This window comes from Echinops telfairi, unplaced genomic scaffold (assembly GCF_000313985.2).
Source record: "Echinops telfairi isolate 266 unplaced genomic scaffold, ASM31398v2 ScPeMD7_2291;HRSCAF=2852, whole genome shotgun sequence".
NCBI classification, from domain to species: domain Eukaryota; kingdom Metazoa; phylum Chordata; class Mammalia; order Afrosoricida; family Tenrecidae; genus Echinops; species Echinops telfairi.
This window is the reverse complement of record NW_022106189.1, coordinates 42,779,585-42,799,729: the sequence shown is the minus strand read 5'-3', so window position 1 is coordinate 42,799,729 and position 20,145 is coordinate 42,779,585. Positions and strand designations below refer to the sequence as shown.

At 59.1% G+C, this 20,145-nt stretch overlaps 1 pseudogene; it reads left to right on the top strand.

The window, feature by feature from the left end:
- The first annotated feature begins 3,157 nt into the window (after nt 1–3,157).
- LOC115870670 overlaps nt 3,158–20,145 on the top strand; it is a 102,002-nt pseudogene continuing 85,014 nt past the window's right edge.

The window sequence follows — 20,145 nt, the reverse complement described above, 5'->3', positions numbered from 1 at the left end:
ATGGTTGACTGCTGGACCCTGCTATCTGGACCACCTCGGGCCTCCAAAAAGCTGACCCCCCAGCACTTCCCAACGCTGTCTGCCCAAGCCTGGTCAGTGACAACCACACCTGGGAGCCACCCACACTCAGAACTGCGTGGTCATTCCCCGCTCCCCCAGGCCTAGAACAGACGGCCGCTGGGGTCAAATCAAGCACCTTCTTGCTCTCTTAACCCATCCTTCCCCTGGTGCTTCTGGCCCAGTTCCATCCGTTGTCTCTCACTTTTCTCCCAGAATTCCTGCGCCCTCTTTGTCCACCAAAACCTAGTCACCAGTTTCCTTCCTAATAGGTTAAGTCTACGGAGCTGTCCCTCTCCTTGGCCACTGTCAACAGCACTGAGTGTCTGCGACAGGATTGTTCAGAGCCTAGTCTTGATTGGAAACCATTTGGGAAGGGTGGCCCCTGAAGTGTCTCCGTGAGGACGCAGCGGAAGAAGAGCTTGCGTTCAAAGAAGGCCCTCAACCGGGGACCTGGCCATTCCCCTCCAGCTCTGTGGCCTCCATAGGAGACGCTGCTGACAACATTCACTGAGTGCTGATCCCCATCTTTCCAGGGACAAGCATGCCCACAGGCTTATTTTTAAAGAAGCCAGATTGGCCACTGGTCGACAGCGAGTTCAGATTCCGCCCAGGAGAGTCACTCCGCAGACAGTAAGCAGTGACTGGCCGGCCTTCGCCTTCCAGGTCCAAGAAAGAACAGAGCCTCTTTTGCTGCCACCTTAGCCCACAGCTGCCTGCCAGGCCCCGAGCCCTGACCTAGGGGCTGGAGATGGGGGGGGTCATTTGTGACATGGGGGGCTCGTTCACACAGACCTCAATGAGGCCCCGGACTTTCCCAACGTTGCCCACCGTGGACAGGGAGACAAAGAGGCTACGCAGCCCAGCTGTTGGCAACAACCCGCCGGCAGCCCCAGGAACAATTCCCTCTTTCACTGCCCAGTCAGACGGCCAAGGTCAGCTGCCGCGGGAGCCAGAGCTTACCCTCTGAGTGCCAAGGGCCTTCAGAGAAATTTAAATACTTTCAAATAGCAACGCCCCCTCTTCCCTCGCTTTACACAGCAGGCGGGGAAGGTCCTCTGCCTTCTCTGGGTGACACAGCCCTCACCCCGGCATCCCCGATCGTCTAGTGCCATCCTCAGGCGCTGCGGGTGATGGAGCACTTCCGGCCCTCGAACTCAAGGCCCGGGCAGCTCTGCATTCTGGGTGTTCTTTTTTTTTTTTTTTTACTTTTTATATCATTTCTCCCCGCCTCCACCCACCCCCCACATCAGTCTGTCAAGTGTCCCAGGGCAAGCAAGGCCCCCACCTCCGAAGCGGCTGTGCCGAAAGACCTGGGCTGGCAGCGAAGCAGCACACTCGCTGGATCTGTGCTGTGCTGTGTGCCAGAGAGCGCCCTCCTGTGACGGGCGCTTGTGGGTGCAGCGGGGCTGGCAGTGTCCATGGAGGGCGCTGCTTGCAGGGGTTCTGGGCTGTGCTTGGGTGCAGGGCGTCTGCTGGAAATCGGGCTTGGAATAAGCGGGGTGTTCTCTGTTTACTGGCAGCGTGGCCCACTGCTGACTCAGACACCAGCGTTCCTTGTAACTGGAAAACATTCCCATTGAGCACCAGGGAGTAATTATGCGGCCATTTACTGCCATTTAGGGCAGGGTTCTGACTCCCAGAGGAACCCTCCCCACTGCTTATATTCCCCCTCCAGCCCTGCCTGCCCTCCTCCAAGCTGATAGGGGCTTTTAAAAGCCCCTCCTGGGCCCTCTCAGGTTCAGAGACGGAAAAGTTGGAGAAGGACTGTTCTGGGAGCCATCCTGGGGTGGGGGCTGAGGGTAGTAAGGCCAACAGCAAGGACAGAGAGATGGCCCTGAGGGTGGATGGACTTCTGGAGGTCAGGCTCCCTGGGTTCAAGTCCCATCCCTACCGCTACTGAGCTGTTTGCCAAGAGCCAAGTCACTCCGCGTTGCTCCCCCACCTGTGGTCACTCCAGGGAGTTAGGGTGAGGGTGAAAGGAGATATTTGCCCCTAAGGTGCTCAGCAATTCCATGGGTAGGTAGGTATACGCCCTATATCTAGGGCAAGCAGGTCCCCAGCTTGGAATGTCCACGACGGCACGCATCCCCACCACCAAGAGGGAGAGCAGCCCCCAACCGCCTTCAACAGGCAGCAGCACGCGGCCGGCCGGCGTGTCGAGGCAATGGAGAAGCACTCAGCCCTGATACGGAGCTACGGCCCAGGACTCGGCACACGTGGGTGCCCCTTAGAAACACGGCGGGGCCTGTGAGAAGTCAGAGCCCAGGGGCCCCGCACTGGGTGGTTCCACTGAGGGAAAACCAGAATCAGCACAGCCAGCAAGGCCAATGGCTGCTAGGGGTGCGGGGGCCAGAGGGAGGGGGTCAGGAGTGGCCGCTCTGGGGTGTGGGGCTCTGTGGGGGTGACGCCGTGTTCCAGAACCCCGTAGAGGTGGTGAGTGCGCTCCACGGTGAAGGTCTTAAAGGCCGCCGGGTTGTTCACTTTCCACATTACGGGGCTCTTGCCTCCACTGAACGAGACCGCAGAGGACGCGGGCTGAGCTCGGTAGTCAGCAGTATGTGTTCTCTGAGGCCCTGATTCCGATGTGGCCACGGGCCCCCTCCTGGTGCCACTTCCTGAGTTTGGTGTTGCAGGGAACTGTGAGGACGTGGCTCGTCGGTGGTGGTGGTGCTGGTGTGTGTCCAGGGAGCAGGAGTTGGCTGCTGCCAGGCCACCATCCCTCGAGAGGGCCACAGGAAGAGAGGTCTGCACACGGCCCGATGAGCCGTCTCCTACGTGGAAGAACCCGAGGGGCCCTTATCCAACAGGTCGGGCCGCCTCGGCCCGGCTCGCTGCCCAACCTCAGGAAGCTCTTAACACGCCCCGGCCGGGGAAGCCCATGAAACACCAGCCCCAGGGGGTGCTTTCCAGCACATCGACATATATCTGGGGAGCAGAGGTTTCGGAGACAGCAGCATGTGAAAGGTCCCCCAGAAGTCCTGCCCGTGTATTTCCACATCCACGCCATGGAACCTTTGTGGTTTTGTTTGGGGGCTGCCACTGCTTCTGCCGTCGTGGCGACGGTGACGACAGCAACGGTGATAGGGTGACAGTGAGGATGGTGGCCTGCGCCGGTGGTGACACAGAGATGCTGGATGGTGGGGACGAGGATGACGGTGGGGATGGTGACGTGAGGGTGGGGATGAGAGTCATGATGGGGTGACGGCGATAGTGACAGAGGAGACGACAACAGTGATGCTGAAGATGGTGAGGAGGAAGAGGGTGATGGTGGCGTGGCTTGGTCACGATGGTGACGGGGACAGCAGAGGAGGTGATGGCAGCTGCCTGCACTGGGGCCACTGCTCAGGGGCCTTGGTGGTACAGTAGTGGAGCGCTCAGCCACTAACTGAAAGGTCGGCAGTTTGAGCCCACCAGCCACTTCCCAAGGCAAAGATGGGGCGCAGATGCTCTTGCAAAGAAACCCTCTGGGGCAGGCAGCTCCACTCTGTCCTACTCAAGGCAGTGGTTTGGGGGAACGACACGGTGGCCCAAGTTCTAGTCTCAGTTTCGCTGTATAGTGCGGACACCAGACTCAGGGAGGCGTCGGGGCATCTCAAGGCTGCGGCGAGGTTAGTATGGAAAGGGTCTGGAGTCCAAGCCCACACCCCTCTCTACACCTTGAGTTCCAAGCCATTGGTTTACAGTAGGCTTGGTGGTGGTGAGCCCAGGCCCTGCTGCAGCTCTGGCCCTCACGGGCTGTGTCCTTGAACAAGGTGCTTCCTCTCTTTCTGCCTTGGTTTCCATGCCTTGACAATGGGCATAATAATACTGCACTTGGTAGTGCTGTGGGTTGGGTACTGGGCATGTGACATAGCCGGTAAGAGTAGGGCTGCTAACTGCCAGGTTGGTGGTTCAAACCCACAGGCTGCTCCACTAGAGAAAGATGAGGCTATCTGCTCCTGTAGCTATGGTACTCTCAGTCGCTATGGGTCAGAACCAACTTGAGGGGGGTTTTGGTTTCACATCGACCCAGAGCGGCACAGTCCAACAGAGCTGTCTGTAACTGGGGTGCGTGGAGGGCTCTGGCTGCGTTCTTTTCTTCCTTGTGGGCACAAAAACAAGGGGCTGTCTTATAAGCAATGGTGTCTTAAATCTGATGGAAAATTATAGTCCCTACCCACCCCTAGGGTTGGTATGGAGATTAAATGAGATAATATACATTGGGCCTAGAACGGCACTAGGGGCAAAGAAAGCATTGGTAGCACTGGCTCTTCTTTTGAAACGTGTGAGGAGAACAGCTATTCTATAAAACCTATTCGAGTGTTGATGAAGAGATCCCAATGGGCAGACCGTGTGTGAGAAGTCTCCCTGCCTGCGTGAGTCTGCCCCAACCTCTGGAAGGCAAGCTCACTCAGCGAGTGAGGAAGGGATGGAACAGGTATTTGAACCCAGGACTCCCACCAGCTAACCACACAGGGCCTTTGCCTGAGGCTCCGCTGCTGTCACACAGGCTGTGTGACTCTAGCGACTCAGGGGAGCAGGCCGGGAGGAGAGGCAGCGAGCAGAGGGCAGCGTCCCTGGCCGCCCAGCCTCCAGGGCCTGTGTGTGTTTACAGTGTACTGACGATGAAGTCAGTCCCCAGGCACTTTCTTTACAGGGGACCTGCCGGCGAGGCCCGGGGGTGGGGGGTGAAGCCTGCTGTTCCTGGCAGCCACACGCCGCCCCTGTTCTCAGCCTTCCAAGAACACCTGGGCCGCCTCAGCTGTCGGATGGAGGGCCACGGCGTGGGGTTGGCACCAAGGTCAGCCCCTGGAGGATATCCTGAGACAGGCTTCACACAGGACGGCCCCACCAGCCTGTCTTCGCTGTGGCTCAGTTTCCTCCTCCGAGAGCGCGGCCTTTGTGGCAGGTGTCTGGGGCGTCTGTGGTGAGGTTAAGTGAGACCGTGTCGGTAAGGTGTCCCTGGAGAAGGTCGCCGTGTTTGGTGCAGCGGAGGGCGGCAGAGAAGAGGAAGACCCTCATCCGTGGCTGTGACGACGTAAGAAGGAGCGAGAGGGTGGCGCAGGGCCTGCTCCATTGCCCATGGGTCGCTGAGTTGGAAGGGACTGGGCAGTACCCTGACCACAGCAAACAGCAAAGGACAGATGGTAAACACCTATCTCAGTCCATCTCAGTGACTGTTTCAGCACGGCCGGAGGACACCGGAAGCCGAGGAGGAAAGAAGCCGCAGCGGGCCCGGGGAAGCAGTCCGTGGGGAGTGGGAAGACTGGGCCCCACCATGGTCAGCTCACGTGAGGGACCTGGAAGCCCGGGGCTCACAGCCAGCTCTCCCGGCTCCACTGTCGAAGCCAACGCTGTAGAAACGGCTCCTCTGTACTTGGGCGCTTCAGGGAGGGCCTCAGGGTCTAGATGGGTCAGAACCTCACGTGCGGTCCCGAGCGTGGGGTCTAGGGCCCCCGGCCCACGTGAACACCAGCTGGACCCATTGAAATGCACGACTGACTCACGGACTACCCCCTCTTCAGGATGCACACGTTCGTTGACGGGGATGGTGGCCTGTCCCCCCTATCCCCAAGCTTCCCCATATCGGACCCACTTGCAGACGGTGGGAAGTGAGCAGAGGGGGGAAGGACTTTATAAAGCCACAACTTTTTGGTCACTCTTTAAAAAGAATTTTTTTTAATAACATAATTTCTTAACTTGGCAAATACGGAAGACTGAAACAGTCACCCAGTTTTTCCCACACTCATTCTTTTCCCAGTGGACAATGCAGGCAGCAGGGCACCAGGGCAGGGTGTCACTGGTCACGCTGAGCCAACAGCACGAGATGCCAGCACTGGCAGTCCTGGCCAAGTCCACCTGCCTCCCAGGGGGCTCTCCTGGGCTGAGAGGGCTATCAGAACCAGGTTACAGTGGCTCAGTGCAACCCAGATGAAGCTGAGGAGGCCAGCTGTCAGGACAGAGGGGTGGGATCCCAAGGGACCACTCACAGCTAGGGGTGGGACGCGAAAGGCAAGGGTCTTCTTCTCCAGCCACCCGTTAGGTGCTGCCACTGCCACCACCTCCCTGGGCCCCCACCCCACAGAGCCATCTTCAGTAAAACCAACACACAGGGTGTATGTTAAACGTGTGTGCGTGCGTCAGTGTGTGCGCACACAAAACCGAATCTTGGTTTCCTCCATCTCCCCTGTACCCCAATAGTCAAAGTCGTAACTACTTCCTCCCTGAGCCCTGCAGGCAACGTGGGGGAGGGAGGGCAGCTGCCTATTTGCAAACACACTTCTAGCCCTATGGCTTCATCCAAAATCCTGGCTGTTCCTAGGGAGTGCAAACCACACATTTTTAGCTTCACTGTCACTAAGACAAACAAATCTGTCTTGGAGAAGTACAGCCAGGATGCTCCTTAGCAGTGAAGATGGCGAGACTTTGTGGGCTTTGGGCGTGTTATCAGGAAGGGCCGGGCCCCTGCTCCGTAAAAGCAGAGGGTCCATGACAAAGAGAAAGACCTCCAAGAAAGGAGGTGGACTAACCCGGAGGCCGGGACTGTGAGGATGGGGCTGGCAGGGCCAGGCAGGGGGTCCGCTCTGTTGTGCAAGGGAGGGGTCACTATGAATTGGACCCAGCAATTGCAATGATGAAGACTCAATGTGTTGAGGAAGACTATGGGACAGACCGTGGACCACCACACGAATTCACCGGTCTATCTAGGGAAGTACCACCGGAGAGCTGCTCGGCATCGAGCATGGCTAGGCTCCGTTACACGCTCTGTGGGCTGCTGCTGGGAGAAGCCAGTCGCTGGAGGGAGACAGCATGCTTGGTAAAGTAAGGGTCAGACAAAGAGAGAGAGTGTGTGTGCGAGCGGAGAAGACCCTGGATGAGATGGACGGGCACAGTGGCCCTAACAAGGAGCTCAAACAGCAGCGATTCCGAGGGTGGCGTGGGAGCTGTGGTATGTGAGGTGAAGCAATGAGTCAGGCCCGAGTCAGCCGCACCGAATAAGAACAGTCATGGTGGCCTGCAGGTGCCACGGCTAAGTGCTCAGCTGCTTGCCGAAGGTCAGCATTCAAACCCACCCGGGGCTTCACGGGGAGCGGAGCTGGCCACCTGCCCCCATACAGTGTCAGCACGGGAAGAGCCCCGCTCTGTCACACGGGGTCCCTGTGAGTGACGGCGACTGTGAAGGGCAGCTCTGCTTCTCTCAGTGTGAAACGTGCTGCCGCTGGAGAGACGCGGGTGCGTCTGCCGAGGAGGGTCCCCACATGCCAGTCTGCTCGAGACCCTGGGCCTGGGCGGCATAGGCAGTGAGGGTGCTTAGCCGCTGACCGCAGGGCGGCAGGGTCAAGGCCACCTAGAGGCACCTTGGAAGAAAGGCCCGGTGCTTCACATCCCAAAACCCAGCCCCTGGCAAAGCCGTGGCACACAGGTCCCCCAATCCGTGGGGCCGGCTGCCACGCGATGGCAGGTGACCTCATCCAGGGGCTTCAGGGAGGCGGGGCCTCAGCATTCACAGTGTGACTGCCAAAAGGAGCCAGAACAATGGGCCACTGCCTAGCAGAACCCTCAGTCACTTCACAGCTGGCCCACCAGGTCGGCCAGCACTGGGTCTGGAGTCCTGGACCTCCACACGGGTAGGTGGGGACCAACGAAGAAGGGAGCATGGAGTTTAAAAGGAACCTGACCCGCTGCCCTGCAGCGCCCGGCCACCCCAGAACAAGCAGCTTCCTGGAGCCTCGGTTTCCCCATCTGTGAAAGGAGAGGAGGGTCCCCCTTACAGGGCAGGTTTGGGGAGCACAAAGTCACAGCAGAAGTATATGCCCACAGTAGGTGATCTGGGGTCACAGGCTCCACCCTGCCCTTTGGGGCCCTGTAAACACTGCCCTGGGAACAAGGGGTGTCTTGTGCCTGGGGGTGGACAGGATACTCCGGGGCCTCCCACTGTCCCCAGCCGGCTCCGGGGCACGTCTGTGGGCAGCAGGGAACACTCCCAGCCTAAGAAGTCCAACAGAGCTGAATTTCAGTAGGCTCAGCTCAAGGCTTTGGGAGCCTTGGGAAGAACGGGCAAAACAAAGCCAGGAGGGGGTGGGGGGTACAGCGGGACACGGCTCAAGGACTGGCCAGGGCGCTTCATCAAAGTGACAGGCCGTGCCAGTGGGGGCCAAGGACTGGGGGCGGCACAGGGCAACTAGCCTCCAGCCCGAAGGGGCAACTCTTCCCCAACGCCATGCCAGCAGCCAGACTGAGGGCGGTGGGGCCCAGAGGACATAGGGCTGGGGAAGAGGTGCCATTAGCACAAGCCCTCCCAGGTGGGGGCCAAGAGGGACTGGGGTGCTTTCTGGGTCCCTGGGCAGTTTGGGAAGGACTCAACTTAGGGGAGGAGACCCTGGGGCTGGGTGTGACCAGCCAAGGGGGTGGAGAACGGAGGGCTGGGGCTCAAGGGAGGGGACCTGGATGCAGTGGGAGCTGGCACGTCCTCTGTGACCGTCACAGGTGTGACCACAGCACGCAGCTGTGAGGCGGCGCTGCAGGTCACGTGGGAGGGTGGGTAAGGCTCAGCTCCTCCAGTGAGTGTGCCAGCCTGTGGACCCAACTCCCGGCACGCCCGGTCGAGTGTGGGCAGGTGTGTGACGTCTGCGAGCTGGCTGGGCGTCCCCCACCTGCCCACCAGAAGGTGCTTAGAAGGCTGTGTTGTGCGAGGCTGAAGCAACAGTGGCTATGGTTAAATGGAACGGGCCAAGGGGGTGCGGGGCCATGGTCATGACAGGTGACCTTGAGGTGGGACAGACAAGAAACGGAACAGGTCTCTAGGACTGGCCAGCAGCCGGGTTTAGGGAAGTCCTGCTCATCAAGGGATAGGGGGCGGGGAGCAGGAGCCGGAGAGGAAGGGGTCAACATCTCAGGTGGGTGGGGTGACAGCAGGGCCACACCACCACTCTGAGCCTCAGCCTTCACATCCATGTGATAGGGTAATGAGACACGCCACAGCAGAGGTTGTCCAATCCAGTGCTGGGTGCGGGGCAGCCTGCGGAGTGGTCCTGGTAGGCGCTCAGGTATCTTTAGAAGCCAAACCCAACCCACCAGGGCCGCCGCTGCCACGAGTCGATTCCCACTCACAGCTGCCCTGGGCCTTCACAGAAGCTGACAGCCTCATCTTTCTCCCACCGAGGTGGCTGGTGGGTTTGAACTTGGACTTGGGATCAGGAGGCCCACTCTCTTCTAGGTTGCAGGGGTGGAGGGAGGAGAGAAGGAGTGGTGGGGGTGGGGTGGCATCTGGCTGCCGATGCCCCTTGTCCTGGAGGCCCATGGGGCTGGTCTTCCTCAGGAACGTTTTGGCACAATGGGTTTCTTGGGTCTGCGTTCTTATTGGTTCACCCATACTTTTTACGTGTGCAGGTGAGAGGGCCCTGCCTGGCACACATGCTGCAGCTGTGTCTCCTGCAGCTGGGAGGATGGGGGAGGCTGGCTGGCGCATCGCTTTTTCCATGCTCGAGGGCCACTTTCTGACGTCACCGCACCCTTCCCTCCTTCCCTTTGAGGTTTCTGTCTCCTTCTGGAACAGCAGAGCCAAACATCCAGGGCTGCTGCTGGTCTGCAGGGCTGAGCTCGGGTAATTGGCTCGGAAGCGAGAAGCAAATGTAAAAGTTTCCGCTCTCCTCCCTTGGCCCCCGAAGGTTGGCTGGCGCTGGGTCTCCCTGGGTCGTGCCTGCACCCGGTGGCCACTCCTGGTCCCCTGGAGCTCCGCCCTGGCATGGAGAGCTGGTGACTCACTGCCGAGGCCCAGGGCCTGCACCCTGGGCACAGGGCTTAGACTAGCTCACTTTACTCACTGGGTGTTGGGCCGTGGCTGGGCTGATGCCACTGGTCCAGCAGCGGGGGCCAGCGTGCAGTCAAGAGAGGCAGGAGGGCAAGCCAAACACAGACTCCGGGCATCCTCCCCCATCATAGCCACCCTAAGAGGTTCGTTCCTGCCCCTTCCCAGCCTCGGTCTCCACAGCTGCTCAATGGGTCTCCTCTTGTACACCTGCTTCCTGCTGAAGAAAGCACCTGAGACGGAGGCTCTCAACTGGTCCTGGTGGTGCTCCGGCCATATCTCTGAGAGAAGAGCGTCAGAAGTAGCCAGCAGTTGTTTGTTTTTGTAAACAGTTATTCATTAAACATCCATAGGGATGCCCTGGTGTCCCAAGATCGGTGGCTGGAACCCACCAGCGGCTCCTTAAGAGAAAGATGAGCTGTCTGTGCCCGTGAAAAGATGGGCAGTCTTGGAAGCCCTGGGGGACCGCTCTGCCGCCTGCTGTGTGGTCGCTATGAGCCAGAACCGACTGGGCAGCCTTGGTTTTGGATGATGGTTTATGGGCCAGTTCTGGGGACATAACAGTGTGCAGGGAGGCAGCCACCACACCTGTGAGGAACTACAGCATATACCTTTGCACAAAGTGATCAATTTGGGGTGGGGGGGAGCAGGGAGTGGCCGTGGGCCTCAGCTCCCTCCTCTCTACAGAGAAGGAAACCGAGTCCCAGGCGGGTGAAGCCCTTGTCTGAAGCGGCACAGAGGAGAATCTGTCCAAAGTGAGTCCCTCCCTTTACCCAAGTGCTTTGAACTCACTGCCATCATCGATGCCCGGGGTGGGGGAGAACTGCCCCTGTGGGCTTCTGAGACGAACTCTCAGCCTCATCTTTCTCCTGTGGAGCAGCTGGAGGGTTCAACTGCTGACCCTGAGGTTGGCAGCCCAGTGTGTAACCCACTCCATCACCAGGGCACCCTTCCCTGAGTCAACACACTTGGGACCTAAATAAAGCCCACCTCTGGCCACCCAGTCTGGAGCAAGCTGACACGTGCGTGCAGACAGACCCGCCCCCACCAGCGCTGCACCACGTCCAAGGCCAGGATGCAGGGCAGTGGAGTCTAACCTGCAGCCACGGTGGGCCTCCAGGGCCATCCCAGACTTCCAGAAGCTTCCTGGTAGGTTCCCTTGGGAGTTTTACCTTGGGCTTCTCCTCCAAGGTGTGCGGAGCTCTGGGACCCCTGTGCACCACAGAGAGGTCTGAGCAGGACCCCCAACCCACGGGGCTGTGATATATCATTTATACTGCCGCCTGGGCACCACCAAGGAGACAAGCCCGAGGAAGGCTTGCCCAACTGTGCAATGATGTGACAGCACCTCTTCCTGGGTCTCCTGCCTACCCAACCCCCCCAAGAAGACTAAACCCCAAACCCCATGCAATGGAGTCAACTGCCACCCAAGGGTTCCTTGGCTATGACAGGCTATCTCCTCTTCCCACCACAGAGCAGCGGGTGTGCTTGAAATGCTGACCCTCATGCTGTCTGCCGGACACTTTCACCACTACACCCCAGGCCTCTCTCCTGGCCAATGTCCCCCCGGAAGTGATGCTTCTCTGCCCTCTGCCACCACGTTCGGCCTGTGCACAAGGAGCCCTGGTGGCACACTCGGCTGCTACTCGAAAGATGGGCGAATTGAGCCCACTAGCCGCTCCACGAGGGACAGAGCAGCCTCCCTCTGTAAAGACGGAAAGCTTCAGAGAGCCTGTGGGGCAGCACCATGGGGAGTTCTGAGTCGGAATCGACTGGCTGGCAATGGGCTTTTGGCTTTTTCAGCTTGCTTGCTGTAAAAGCTTTTACACTGTTGTATAGTATTCCACGGTGCGACAAAGCCTGTCTACTTATCCTACTGGCGGTGGCTCAGCGCACTCCGCTCACCTGTTAGGGTGGACAGAACTCTCCCTGGAACACACCAGGACAGGCCAGGAGGATATCCCTTAACCATTGTGAAGGCCTGGCTGCTGGCAGCAGGAACCTCACACTGCAGACAGGGGAAGTGACATGCAGGGACATGCAGCTGGAGGGAGTGGAGTTAGGCTCAAACCCAGTCCTGCACACTGAGCGGAGCCAGCCTGAGGGAGGGGGCAGGGAGTATGGCAGGGCGAACACCACCCTCGGGCCCGGCCCAGAGGAGCAGCAGCGAGGCCCCACTTGGCCCCAGAAGGCTGGGGGAGCACCGGCAGGCGGCCTTCAGGCTGAGCAAACAGCCCCATGAATGGGGCCTAAGTCCACCCAAACCCAAGGCACCTAATTCCATCTGGAGCCTCGCCGCCACCGGCACATCCTCCTCCTCCAGCTCTGAAGCGCCTTTGTCTCCTGGGGGGAGGAGGGTGTTGGGGGGGGGGGCGCAAAGCCTCAGGGCGCAGACAAAGGACAGTCAGGGCGCCCATGTCCTCGAAGCCCCATCTCCACCCTGGCGAGCCGGCTGCATGCCCAGCCCCGGCGCCGCGATCAGGTGTTCTGCTGGCCAGCAAGTGACCAGAGAGGCCGGCCCTGAACGCTGGAGGCTGGGATGGGGGACATGTCCACTCCTGAGGCGAGACCCCTGGTAGGAATGGTGGCCAGCAAGCAACTGAGCTCCAGAGGAAAGTGACCCCTGGTAGGAATGGTGGCCAGCAAGCAACTGAGCTCCAGAGGAAAGTGACCCCTGGTAGGAATGGTGGCCAGCAAGCAACTGAGCTCCAGAGGAAAGTGACCCCTGGTAGGAATGGTGGCCAGCAAGCAACTGAGCTCCAGAGGAAAGTGAACATGAACGGGATGCGGTGTGCTGACTGGCCCCTCCAGCGTTTGGTGCCTGTGTGTCACCTCCCACTGGTCACCAGGGGGGCCTCCCTAGGGACCCAGAGATGCCGGAGGCCACATCTGAACAAGGCAGCTAAGGAAAGGCAGAGAGAAGAGGGACCGAATGCCAGCTGCGCCTGGAACTGGGAAGGGGCTCTGGAGTGGGCATACCTCAGTGGGCCTTAGAGGAAGAATAGGAGTTTATAAAGTAAAGGTGCCTCTTCTCTGAGTAAGCCCCACTGGGGGCAGAGGTGGGCAGGATTACGCCCACAGCCAGTCCATCCCAGTCCTGCGAGAGGCACACCAGAGCAGCACCCCTTCTTTTAGCACTCCCCAAAGCCCTGCCTCCACCCTCTCCTGCCCTGGTATAGCAGCGCCAGCTCGGTCAGTGCCTGGGCGACTGTGTCCAGTCCCAGCCTCACTGTACACACCAAACCAGAAAGCCCAAACCCAGCACCACGCACCACTCAAGTCTTGTAGCAACAGAGTGGGACTAGCTCCAGGGATTTCTGAAACTCCAATCTCTACGGGAACAGGCAGCCTCGTCTTTGTCCCCTGCAGCGGCTGGTGGGTTTGAACCAAGGCCCCTTCCTTTCGTGGCTGAGCACCTTAACCACTGTGCTATTAGAGTCCCTGCATAAGGCCTGCTGGAATCCAGGTTAAAACCCTGGTTGGGGGGGGGGGGGGGGGCTTAGAGACTGCGGTTCTAACAAGGGGTCAGGGATGCCAGGAGGGGGTGGGGGCTGATGTTGCTGACCCTTGAGCCGGATAAGAGTGGGGGGCTTGTCTTCGTCACCGCTCCCATTTCCACAAGGAAACTGGAAGTGGTGCGTGACGTGTGGTTCACAGAGGAGACCAGGCTGAGCTGGGACTGGAACCCAGGGGGCTCGCTGGCCCCGGGCCTCTCACCACGGCACCAGACGGCGGCACCGCCCCCAGCCAAGCTGGAGGCTTTGCTCATTCCATCTGTCCCTCTGACACACGTGGTCAGCCTGGCTTCGGGGGGGGGGGCCTGAGGCATCCATCCCCTTGGAATTAAAGAAACTCTCTGCTTGGCATCTGTACCCACCCCCCTTAGAGCCACACCAGAACACAAGGCAGGCCCGGAGATACCTGCTCAGCCCCAGGGGTTGGGCTCCTGGAAGGAAAGAGCCAGGGCTTTGGTTCTAGATGCCCTGTGTTCGAATCCCGACTCACTACTTATCTGTGGAGCCTCAGTTGCCGCATCTGAACAATGGGGTGGGGCTTCTCTCACAGGACACTTGTCAACCACACACTCAGAGCCTTGGCCGCTGGCCCGTGGCAGGGCAGGCTCTGAGCTAGGTTCCCAGGGAAAGTGCTGAATGGGCCCAGTTGGGGCCGGCTGCCTGGGACGGGAAAGTGGGGGAAGGCCGGCAGCCTCGCTTTGTCATGTGACCTGCTCACATGGGCCACAGCCCAGGAGGCCAGCACTGGGCGTAAGCCAGGCCTGGCCAGCACTGGCTTCACTGGAGGCTGGAGCCTGGCACATCGCAGAGGGTGCCTGGGATGAGAGGTCTCTGATGAGTACAACGCTGAGAGGGGCCCTTTAGGATCCGGGGCCTCTAAACTGGAGCTGGCCACGCTCGGACCGGCCACTTTCCTCCAAGCCTCTATGTGTGCAGCTGTAAAATGGACCGGGCAAGTGTTCAAGGCCCGATGCGAGGGGCTCATCTGTTGAGCCCAGCCCAGAGGGGTCACTGTTAACCTGCATGTCTGTGCCGCGCACACAGGGTCTTTTGGCCTTCCATCAACACGGACACCAACCTCTCCCCGCTGCCCACACCCCCATCCCCAGGTCCCCACAGGCTGGCAGGTCGTGAGCCAGTCCCCGCCTGGAGTATTAACTACAACAGCCCCCAGCCCCCCTACAGGCTGCACGCTGGCAAACGGGTCAGAGGAATGGGATTTTCTCACTACTGGTGGCCAAGTGCTAGCACGTTGGTCTGTGAACCACAAGGTTGGCAGTTTGAAACCGCCAGATGCTCCTCAGAAGGAAAACGAGGCTCTCTGCTCCTATAAGGAGCCAGTCTTAGAAGTCCCACAGGGGCAGTGTGGCCCTGTCCTCTAGGGTGGCCATGAGTTAGAGGTTTTCTAGGCTTGATTTCTCACTAATTGTAGATCAGCGGTTCTCAACCCAGGGGTCAAGACCCCTTTGGGGGTTGAACAACCCTTTCACAGGGGTCACCTAAGACCTTATTTCCAATGGTCTTAGGAACCAAGACACCCTCCTCTATCCGTCTTCAGACAGGTCCACCCACATGCAGATACGCCACACACGGGGTCCCTACAACACGAGGAACTGTATTAAAGGGTCACGGCATTAGGAAGGTTGAGAACCACGGGGGTTGATGGAGTCACAGGAAACTGCAAATGCAGAGACAGGATAAGCATCACAAGGCCTGCTCCTGCACGCTCCTCACCCGAGGGTGGATGTGTGCAGGAGCCGGGTCTCAGGTTGGCCTGGGGGTAGGACAGGCTTGCCTGGGACGCCACCACAAAGCGTAGGTGGCAGTCAGGTGAGTCACACCAGCGTCTCGGTCTCCTGGGGCACTCGAGAAGGGCACTGCCTCCCCTCGCCATCTGTGGAGCATGCTGGCACAGGGCGAGGAGGCTGGAGGTGCCAGGAGGTGCCGACGTGGGGCACAGAGTCCCGGGAGAGCACAGGCCGGTGGGGAAAGGGCTCCCACAGACTTGCTGGACGGCACGCACATCCCACTTGTTTTAAAAACAGGGGAAAAGACCACACACCCTCAGGGCCCAGACGCTGGTGTGGCTGGTGACCTCCAACCCCGCCCCCATCCGTCTGCAGGGCCAGGAGCGGCGTGTCCACCAGCGTCTCAATGTATGTCGCTGCATGTGGCCGGCGGCCCCCAGGCTGTAGGGCTCAGGTGTTGGCCCTGTGCAACACTCAACAGGTGAGAGCCCTTTCTAAACCCGAGGTCAGAGCGTGGCCAACTCTGGGGAGAAGGCGATGGGAGTCCTCTGGGCCTGCCGCCCTCACCCTCCTCTGCTCTGCCCCACGCCTGCCCTAGGAGCTTTGCACACCCTCAGCCTGGAACTGGAAGGGAGTGGTACCTCTCTACTTGTTCACATCTCTCAGAAGACAGGACGTGCGGCCAGAAGGCCCCTTAGAAGCAAAGGTGAGAGTCTGCCTCACAGGCATTGACCACGTCATGGGGGGAGACAGAGGGGGAGGGGGAGAACACCAGTGCCTGGAAGGAGGGCGGGCTTGGCAAAGCAGACAACCAAAAAACCAATTCCGTGCCACTGAGTCTGTTCTGACTAACAGCGACCCCCTAGGACAGGGCAGGGCTGCCCCGGTGAGTTTTTGAGATGCACTCTTTATGGGAGTAGAAGGTAAGCAAAAGCAAAAAAGCCACTCAACGAGATGGGTGGTCTCACAGTGGCCGCAACATCAGGATGGCGCTCGCTGCCCAGGCAGCGCCTGGCTCTGCTGTAGGGGGCGGGGCCAGTGCTGACCCGCCTCTCAGGACGACAGCTGTCTGCTTGCATTTTCTCTTGCCCCTCCCAGAAGCTGTCTCAACCACCGACTTTGCCTTCCCAGGCTCTTGACTGTACAGTATACCCTTTTTAGTAGAGCACTGGGCACATAGTAGGCCCTTGATAAACGCAAGCCAGAGGGTCCTAAGCAAGACACTGGGCGCACAGTAGGTGCTCACTACAGTCATCATTTTCAGGGCCACAGGTCAGAATGGTCTGTGTTCTCAGCCAGCCAGGCCTGGCGCTCACCTCTTGGTGAAGAACAGCAGGGGCGGTGATACCCACCCACTGTCCAGCCCCTCTCCGGACACCCCACACTTCAGCGGCGCTGGGTGGCAGGCGGCACTCTCGGCCGGTTGCCGGGTAACCCCCAGTCGTTCACAAACACAGTGACATGGGTTCCCAGTGGGGAGGGACGGAGTGTTTGCACAGCCACCTTATCTCCAGGGCTGGTATTTGCACCACTCGGGGGTGGAGGGCAAAGTACCTCAGATGAGGGGAGGGGACGGGAGCAGAGGGGACCCCAAGGCAGGCCGAGCCGGGGCCCCAGGTCAGGCAGAGTGCTCTCCTTTCTGGGAAATACTGTTTTCGGGGGTCACTCTCATAACCCCACCCAAATGAAGACTTTAGATGAGATCAAGGATGAAGGCACCTCTGTGGGGCCTGGAGTGTTCAGGCACACTCAGTAAACATTAACTGCGCTGGCTGCGTTCATCCTTTCACCCTTCTGGAAAGTTCTTCGTGGCAGCCACCTGTCTGTGTCTCGCCCCTGCCCACTTCCTAACTCAATTTCTCCACGTCTGTGGGGTAAGCATTTAGGGCTGGGGTAGCTGCCCAGTGCATGACTAGGGGTTGAGCAGCGTTCCCACTAAGTCCATCCAGATGCACCTCCAGCACTGTGACCACCCAGCACACTGTCCCCAGAGTGCAAACTGTGCCCAGGGGTGAGGGGTGACTGGGGAGAAGTCTTCCCCCAGGGAGAGCCACTGCTCTGACCTGACCCCATACATGCTCCCTGCGCCCTTTTCCACCCCAACCCCCAAATTCCAACTCAAAAGTCAGCTTCTTGGGTCCTGCTACCCTAGCCTGAGAAGCACAAGTCCATGTAGCGCATGCCCCAAGGAGCTTGGGATTCAGGATAAGGGAGGTTATGCAGAGAACACCTGATTGCTTTTGAGACCAGCGGAACTAGATGGTGCCCCGTGGTACCTATCAGAAAGGGATCACAATAGGAGGTCCTGGCTGGGTGGGGGGTGGGGGTCATCAATGTGGAGCAAGCCTCAAAATCACACAAGAGACTGGTGGGACCCCGGAGACAATGGCCCTGAGATACCCTCTAAGCCAGAACTGAACTCACCCCATGTAACAGACAGGTGTGTGCAGTGAAGGGTGACGCACTCACGCACGTTCTTTAGAGCCACGGCCAAGCAACCAGATGGAAGGGGCAGTGGCGGTGGGGCTCAGAAAGCAGAAGTGCTGGAGAAGAAGCAGGCATGGTTCTGGGAAGCACAGGGAGCGAGCCGGCAGAGGGTCGCTTGCTACGCTGTGGGCACTGCCTTCGATGTCATGAGTCACCGTGCATATGGACGGGTGAGTGGAAAACCAATCTGCTCTGTAAACTGTCCCTCAGATCACACATACACACACACACACTCCTCCTCTCTCTGGGTAGTGGGGCTGTCAAGCAGTGGCGATGGACATGCAGTCCTTTCTTTCTCTCCTGTGAGCAGGGTTTCTGCTCGCTTGCCATCTGTTGAGGTTACATTTTAAAATAAAGAATAAAGATAGAAGTCGTGCACTGTCTTGAAGAGCAGATTAGTCAACGGTGCCTTTTCATGGGGAATAACGCACACGGAGAGATCTGATTTCAGGCTCTCCTGATGGGAAAGGGTGTCCACCCTTGGGAACAACAAGCTGCAGGTGCCCAGCATCCTCTCCTGGCTGGAGCAACCCAGATTCTGCTCTTTGGGGGCACTGAGTGTTCCGGGGCCCGAGTGAACCCTGAGCCGTCGCCATGCCGTACCACTGGCCCAGAACGAGCTGCCCTCCATGCCATGCTCCCCAGAGGCTGGCCAGCCCTCGGACCCTTGTGGGCCATCAGAAGTGTTCGGTTTTGGTCTGTTCTTAAGAATCGAAGGAAAGCTGCAGAGGCCCTATACAGGGTCACGCCACGTCCTGCAGGGCCAGGCCTCCATCACCGAGGAGCGTGTGTCCCATGAGGCACGAGCAGGGCGAGGGGTGACTGCTAACTCCACTGGACACTAGGTGGCTGTCCTGGTTCCCCCCACCCCAAACCCACAACCTCTTTCTGCTCCCGGATCCCGTGTCACTCTGAGCCCCGTGTCTCCCTAGCCAGTCCTGGCCTGTGACGGCATCTCACACTTTCAGCGTTCTGGATGGCCATGCTGGCAGATTTTACACCAGGTGCCCTTGGGAAGCAGTAGTCAACGTGCACGGCTGCTGGCCATGAGTTGAAGGTTCGAGTTCGGCCAGAGGGACCTCAGAGCAAAGGGTCTCCTGGTGCATGTCAAACAGACAGACAAACTCACTGCCATCTAGCTGATTCCGACTCACAGAGACCCTCTTAAGGGGAGCAGAAAGGCTCCTGTTCTTCCCTCGGAGAAGCTGTTGGTTTCAAACTGCTGACCTTGGGGTTGGCAGTGCAGTACACACCACTCCGCCACCATGGCTCCTTGATGTACTTCCAGAGGAAGGAGAATCAAGGGGCACGGTTCTGCTTGGTCACACACGGGGTCCACATAAACAGAATCCACTTAACAGCACCAAACAACGGCCACAGAAAGGCCAGGCTGGCGCCAAGATGACATTCACCATCATCACCCTCCGACTCCAGACTCTTCCACCATCCTGAACGGAGTGGCGTGGAAGCCCCAGAGCAGTGGCAGGCACAGGGAGTCCCCAGGACCCACAGGAAGACACGGAGTGGCCTCGTGCTCTTGGCTGGCTGGGGAAGACACTGCAATGCCTGCTCAGCTGCCAGGGACAAGCATCCAGGGGCCTGCTCAGTCCTGTGCTGACCACCCTGTCCGCATGTACTTGCTCTCTGGGGCTGCCGGGGTGCCTCAGGCCTGGGGGGTATACCCTCTCCAGGTGTGCCCCTTCCGGGGTACATATCTGCTCCCCAAGGCTAAGTTGGGGAACAGAAATGTCCCCACCCAAGCCCAGGGCTGCAAGAATTCCGCAGGGCCTCGGTGCCCACGCTGGGGAACTCGGTTTCCCTGCTCCCTGCATGAAGCCGGTGCTTACTATAATGACGACATCAGAAACAGGACTATGGATTTCCACAAGGCAGAAACTATTCAGCTGCCTCCTCCGGCTCTCTGTAGGATTCTGTGGGGCCCGTGGGTATGTGGTGGGGACTCAGGAAGGGGAACAGGGAATACCTCCCCATCACGGGCAGGCTTGCTAGGGACCAGGGCCTACCTCCTGCACAGCCCTGGGCTGCTGGCAGGGCCCCAGTTTGCTGAGGAGTTAAAAAGCCGGCCATCTCGGGGTCAACCCAGATGCATGGCGACCGCACATGTGCTCCCCGGGTGTGCGGCAGCTGGTGCTTCACAGGCCGGTAGCCAGGCCTTCGTACAAGGTATCTCCAGGTGGGCACAAACCCACCCTGTGGTGCTTAGAAGCTAAGCATATTAACTGCTCGCACCAGGCAGCAGGCAACAAACATACACAAGATGGTTACATTTTGCTAAGTACCTGCTCGGGACTCTGTGATCCGGTTGGTCCCACGGTGACCTTGCTGGACATTTGTGATGGTGTCCAGAGGTTAGAAGGACCGAGAGGCCTGGCCAAGGGCCCACAGTCAGTGAGGTGGCCACGGGAAGGCAATGGTGAGTGCTGGTGACAGAGAAGAAAATGGGGACGTGGCCTGAGGTGTGGGTGGAAAGCACCGGCACTGGGGTGAGTGAAGGTGGGAGGTGAAGTCGATGACTTGGACTTATCCG